At 39.6% G+C, this 6,850-nt stretch overlaps 1 protein-coding gene across 1 annotated transcript in view; it reads left to right on the top strand.

The window, feature by feature from the left end:
- The first annotated feature begins 296 nt into the window (after positions 1-296).
- Positions 297-6,850, top strand: part of card11 (caspase recruitment domain family, member 11) — a 37,266-nt gene continuing 30,712 nt past the window's right edge. The window contains exon 1 of the mRNA XM_037689455.1: positions 297-545. The gene's annotated coding sequence lies outside the window, so the exon portion shown is untranslated. The remainder of the gene's footprint in view (positions 546-6,850) is intronic.

The raw sequence follows: 6,850 nt of genomic DNA, 5'->3' as shown, positions 1-6,850 counted from the left end.
TTGACTGTAGCTACTGATGGAAACAATGAAGCAGCTTTAAGCTAAAACACCCAACACGATAGGATTTTTTTGTTGCTGTCACAGCTGAAGGAGTAAGTAAAATAAACAGAAGTGTGGTAGAGGTGTCTGTGAGCTTTGATTGGTCAGTTTCAGATCAGAGAAGCTGAAGATGTCAGATGAAGGAGCTCTCTTCCTTTCACAGCTTATTTCCATCTGAGCTCTAACACTCCGCCTCCGCTCTCTGTCGGCCTTTCTCTCTCTCTTTCTCTCTCTCTGTGCAAACCTGTCTCACTTTTCTGTCTGCCAGGCTGCGAGTCGGGGCCACAGCCACCATGCGTTGTCACCTAACTTTCTTTTAAAATGTCTCCTTTTTCTAAAAAAAAAAAAAAAAGGATTGGATAGATGGACACAACCTGAGCTGCTGTCCAGGTGGAGCGAGCTTTTGAAGCTTTCGAACTTCCTAAAGAGACAACAGTAACTAAAAGAATCACTCGAGCGCCAACATTTTTTTATTTCTTTCTACACGGATATTTCCTTCATCTCAGGTAGGACACCTCGTGCGTTTTCATGTGTTTAGTCACTTCAGAGACGAGCATGAACAAGGCTGATGAAAGTGCAACAAGTCGAGTGGAAAAACAGGCTGTCACACCTCGTTTATCACCACACAGGCAAAACTTGTAGTGTGACACCAAAAGTTGGAGCTTTAGAAAAGTTTTACTCCGTTTTGTTGTGACCTTGTCCTCCTAACGACTCATGAACTGGTAACTGGTATTAGCTCGGCTCCACAGAGAATATTTGTCATCACCAAGGTTTAATCTGGTGCAATCAACATGTTTGGGATTCCAGCAGCAGGTGCAGAGGACAAGGTGGTCCAGTTAGTGGGAACCTCACAGAGATGCGCTCCTTCAATAAAACCCTTTTCTCAAACTGCTCTTTATGACGTATAAACAAGCCGACTAACTTTTAACTGTGTAATCATTAAAAAGTTAATAGTTTTGGTCAATTTTTTTGGGTCAAATCTTCATTTTGTGTAAAAACATCTGTTTCCCTTAAACAGAACCAAGATATCAAATTCCTTCAGGTCCTTAGCTTAACAATGAAGCCTTTATGACGGGTCATATCTTCACATCAGAGACCAGTGAGCTCTCCCTGCAGAACTGGATCTGGTCCTGTGCTCTGGGCTTTGAACTAGATTGGTTTTATCCTAACCCCGTCACACTTTGGACATGTCCGCCTTGAGTTCCCACAGCACTTCACATATGTGAGGCTCCGGCACTCGTAGCATCACCTCCTGCAGCCCAGGTTGGCACCAGGCAGGGTCGTGTCCCTACAGTTTGTGGTACGAACGCAGCAGTTTGGAAACGTCACTTATACGTCTTAAAAACAAAATCTTACATAGCAGTGACCAGACACGTTCCACTGTCTCACGTTATGCTGTGAAAACAGACAGAGCGCAAGCAAAGACAGAAAACTGCACTTCATTACAGATACACATGTAAGACCCCAGGTATAAACAAACCAACGAGACGATGATGCCACAGAAACTTCCATTTGTCTTTCCTCACTTGCTCTCAGCTTTAAAGTTTCAATTTAAAACAACGCACTTAACAAAAAAACCCTTTAACAGTTCGTTACTTTTACGGTTTCACTTGGATTTATAGTTGTTTTATGGTTGTATGTGTTACAGCACTTTGACCAACGGCGTTGTTTTTAAAGTGCATTATAAATAAAGTTGTATCGTGTTGTATTGTAAAAACCCATCATGATTGCTGAGTGTACATCATGCATGCCACAAGACATCACAACAGGCGTTTCATTTCTTGATGTATGGGCCCACGTGAAAGGCATTTCTGGATTCACCAACATACCGTGTTTTTCGGACTATAAGGTGCATTAAGCAAAATAAGTTCATTTTGACAGATTTTTGAGCGGCGTGCACCACATAAAATCAGTTTGAGGTCAGTAAGCACAACCAGAATTAATACATAATTATGATTATAAGGCTCACTGTTGGTTTTTGAGAAAATTCAAAGCTTTTAAGTGTCTGAAACATACGGTACAAGGCAAAATAATGTGACAGCAGATTTTTAAAAAATCATGCAGCTGCAATATTATTGTTGAATATCTCAGTGATGATGATAAACCCACTTGCTCTGTCATTGTGGTGCCCAAAACACTGAATGTTAGGGGTGTCCAATCCTGGTCCTCGAAGGCCACCATCCAAAATGGGATGGATGGATCTGGGGACTGAGATGGTGTAAAGGTAGGTCAGCCGACTTGGGACCAGAAAGTTGCGCTTCGACTCCCAGCCATTCCCACATGTGGTGGTGTCTCTGATCAAGATCCCCAATTGTTCTCCAGGCACCCAATTGCCGCCCACTGCTCCACCTGGGTGTATCCCAGGTGCGATGGGTTAAATGCTGAGAACTAATTTTGTCCAATTTTGATGACAACACATACTTACTTATTTCTCCATGTTTTACTTGTTTTCCTGCTCCAGCACAACTGATCCAGTGGTTGACTTTAATGCTTCATGTTCTGCAGAAAGCTGTTAGTCAGCCATTGATACAAACCAGGTGTGTTGGAGCAGAGAAACATCTAAAACATGCAGGATAGTGGCCCTCCAGGACCAGGACTGGACACCTCTGGTCTAAATGAATCACCATCTACCTCAACCATGAGCATTTAGAGATAGTATCTCACAGGGCTGAGGTTGCTGGAGACTAAATGGCAACTCAAATAAGCTCAGATAAGAGAGAAAAAGGGCTCATTTTCAGTTATGATCTGAGGTTTTGCAGCGTAGTGACCAGCGAGCCACACGGCTGCATTTTTGCCTACTTCAACACATGTCATGCCCTCCTTAGCCCACTTTGTAGCCACCTTGGCAGCTGCCCTCACGTTTCCTTTTAATCTGCTTTGGTCCACTTTTCAAATAGAAATATGCAAATTTGAACCATTTTTTAGAAATTAATCATTATTATGGATCATCAGCGAGTCTTTTAGACCTGTCGAGTTCCCATACAGCTCGAATGCTCTTGAGAAGGGTTCAAGACTGGTTTGACATGCCTGAGACATCTTTGCAACTATTCTGAGACAAAATATGTCTGAGCATGCTCATAATTCAAGCACTGAGATTGCAGTCGATCCATGTGAGGAAACAGACAATTATGAGGCACTCTTGTTGCACTTCATATTGCACTAATGTGAAATAATTAATAAAGTGCACAGCTTTTAGTTTAAACCACCGAACAGAAGATCTACTAATTCAATGAATTTAGTTTCGTCCTAAACCTCATGGCACCTTCAGTACACGAGTCAGTGGGAGATTAGGTAGATATGATGAAAAGGGAAGTCCTACAAAAATGAAAAATGTTACCAAATTTGTACGAATCTAAAAGGTATCTTTGATTGACTATGTATACGTATTAGTTTCCGTGTTGTAACAAAAGTAGAAAAGTTTTGGAAACACGATTCAGTGACAATGAAACATTGAAATGCTTCATTGTTTAAATATATTAGACAATTGTTGTTGTTTTTTTTTTTTGCCAAAATTGGGGAAATTTAGATATTTTACTTGAGTACAGATGTCTTTATTGTACAAATATTTACAGTAAAATCCTTCAGAATGTTTTATAAGAGTTAAACAATTCACCACAATGAATGTGATACTGAGAACTACAAGATAGATGATTTAAAAACACCTTTTTAATTTATTTTAAACATTTTTGTTCAATTTAATGAAAGTGTTTATGATAGAGAAGTGAGAGGCATTAAACACATTTTCATTATCACTTAACATTTTTAGTATTGTTTGATCTTTGCTTTTATTATATTTTACTTTTTGGGTAGGGGATAGGTAAATTAAATGAATCCATGTAAAATAAAGAAGTGAAGAATCTTACAGGACTGTTAAAAAAAAAGTAATCAGTTTAACTTCTAAACGAGCCTGGCATCAGGAGCAGCATGGACAAACAGAACCACATCAGCCACAGATGTGACTTCATCAGTTATGTTCTTTATATTTTGAAATATGAAAAAAAAAGTTCACTTGTCGAACTACAGTTTCTCTCAGCTGTTGTTATCACTCAGTCATAAAAGCCTAAGGTGATGTTTCAAAAGTGATGCCCATTCATTTATTCTTTCATTCGTGTGACTTGAATCATTTTATTTATTTTTTATTCCTCCACAAATAGAAAGCTTTGAGACTTTGTGGTCATTAGTATTAGTACAAAGAATAGTCTACAAACACTTTATTTCCAAATCTAAAAGTGTCATTTAAATTGCCAGTTTTAAATGCCATTTAAATTCAGGTCTCTCTTGTAAATGAGTCCTCGAGGCTCAATGGGATTTACCTGTCAAAATAAAGGTTGAATGAATATATAAACAACTCCTGTTTGCTCAAACTGATAAAAATATTCATGGCTATTACTTTCCTGCTTCAGTGCCTCTTTCCTGTGGGGTTCCGCAGGGTTCAATTTTTGGCCCCCTTCTGTTTTCACTGTATCTGCTCCCTTTGGGGGTCTATCCTCAGAAAATGTGGTCTTTCTTTTCACTATTATGCTGATGGTTGTCAGATTTATCTGCCCTTAAAACCCAACAGTTCTTGCTCCATTCACCCTCTGTTAAAATGTCTTGATGACATGGATGGCTTAAAATTTTTTAAGTTTCAACAATCAAGTTTAGCCCTAGCTCTACTGCTGTCGCTGTTCCTGTAAACTTTGACTCTTTTCAGCCTTATCTTCAGCAGTCTCTTACAAATATCTGGATGGTTTCAAAATCTGACTTTAAGTTTAATAAACAGATTAACTCTGTTTGGCAGAAAAGCTTCTTCTAGTTAAAGCAGATAGCTAACTTTAAGTCAGTGTTGACCAGACCTGACCTTTAAAAAATAGTCCATGCCTTCATTACAACAGAATAGATTACTGTAACGTGCTTTATGTTGGGGTCATTCAGGTCTCCCTTTCACATCTCCAGCTCGTCCAAAATGCTGCAGCTCGATTATTAACAGGAATTTGTATGTTTGATCATATTTCACCAGCGTAATCCTCCCATCACATGCTCCCTGTACGTAACAGAATCGATTTTAAAATTCTCCTGTTGATCTTTAAGTGCCTAAATGGCCTCTTATTTTGTGACCTATTTCAAACATATGTTCCTTCTCGGGCGCTGAGATCATCTGACCAGCTGCTTTTGGTTGTACCAAAAACCAGGCTGAAGCTCAGAGGAGATCGGGCCCCAAACTTTGGAACAACCTGCCATCAACATTAGACAAACCACTTCACTTCCTGCTTTTTATCTTTCCTACAAACACCTGTTTTCACTGACATATAACACAGTGTGATTTGATTTAGTATTTTATTGTTTTGTGTTTTTATGTTTTTCTTTTGATGCTTTAAATTGATTTTTATTATTTTTTCTTTAAATTACTGCAGTTGATTTTTATTGTTAAGTACTTTGGTAACAGCTGCTGTTTTGAAATGTGCTTTATAAATAAATTTGACTTGACTTGGCTTAACTCAGCATGGTTCTGTTAAAAATGGTAGCATATTTGGTGCATTGGGACAACTCCCAAACAGAAAAAATGAGTTTATATCCAATTTATGGGTTGTAAAAGGTAGCATGTAAGTTGCATGCATGCTCTTTACACACTGTGAGATCTGCAAAAGAAACTAATGCAAAGTGAGGCTGCAGCAAACAGCAAGGCATGAAAAAAAGAGAATGGAAACAATTAGTGTGTTTAATGTATCATGCAAGATGTGCATTTACCTCTGCATGCCCTTTTTGTGTTTGATGAACAAAAAATGTAACACATGCAAAAAAAATAAAACCTACTTTGACCACAACAGTATAAACCAAAAGTGAGTGATTAAAATGCTACACGAGAACAGAGGAGAAGAACTGCGACACACATCTGGTTTGAAAAGGAGGAAGCAAGGAGTACCTTTCTCGGCAACAAAGTCCAAAATAATAAGAGAACAGAGAAGAGGAAACATGTGGTTACTTAGGGGGTCTGGGTGAGATGTGTGTGTTTGTGCAGTCATGCATATGCAGGGATGGCTGTTGGTCTTAATGTTTGTGGTTTCATCATCTGCAGTGAGTGTGGCAGTGTCTGCACGCTGCAGTTACAAACGGTAGCTTCAAGTGTCGAGAGGGCGTGCTATTTCTGACAGTGCCGGTCTGCAGCACTCTGGCATCATTTAACCACGTTCATCCAGCGTATGTCACTCAAACGCACCATGAAAACATAAGCAAGGGTTTGAACATGCACAGTACAGACTGAGACAGCAAAAAAGTGTGTGATTGTGTGTGTTTACATGAACTGCCTGTAGCATCAGACAGCCTTGATTTGCCTAACTGTTGGCAGTAGCTCACAAAGCAGTATTGTAGAGTAGCATGCACAAACCTGACCACATGCAAATGCTTAAGTTGTACAGACAGTGTGGATGTGTCAGTGTCAGAGTGTGGTTATGTACAAGAGAGGGCATGTTGATGGAGAGTAAACTCAAGAGAGAGTAAAAGGATGATAAGAGAGAAAAAATGTTTTGGGGAAAGAAAAGCTGTAGAAATGTGACACAAAGCCCAGGTTTCTTTACTGTAAGATGCTGTTCCAACAATTATTTAAAAATAAATGCTACAGAAAGAACAAGCTTAGAATGTGATGCAGCAAACTATGATGCAATACAATATCCATCCATCCATCCATCATCTTTACCCGCTTATTCCATTTTGGGTCACGGGGGTCGCCGGTGCCCATGTCCAGCAATCACTGTGCGAGGGGCGGGGTACACCCTGGACGGGTCGCAAGTCCATCACAGGGACACATAGAGACAAACGAGACAAACAACCATTC

The sequence above is a fragment of the Nematolebias whitei genome, chromosome 15 (assembly GCF_014905685.2).
Source record: "Nematolebias whitei isolate Nwh7 chromosome 15, NemWhi1, whole genome shotgun sequence".
Classification (NCBI taxonomy): domain Eukaryota; kingdom Metazoa; phylum Chordata; class Actinopteri; order Cyprinodontiformes; family Rivulidae; genus Nematolebias; species Nematolebias whitei.
This window is presented reverse-complemented; position numbering and strand designations above follow the sequence as displayed.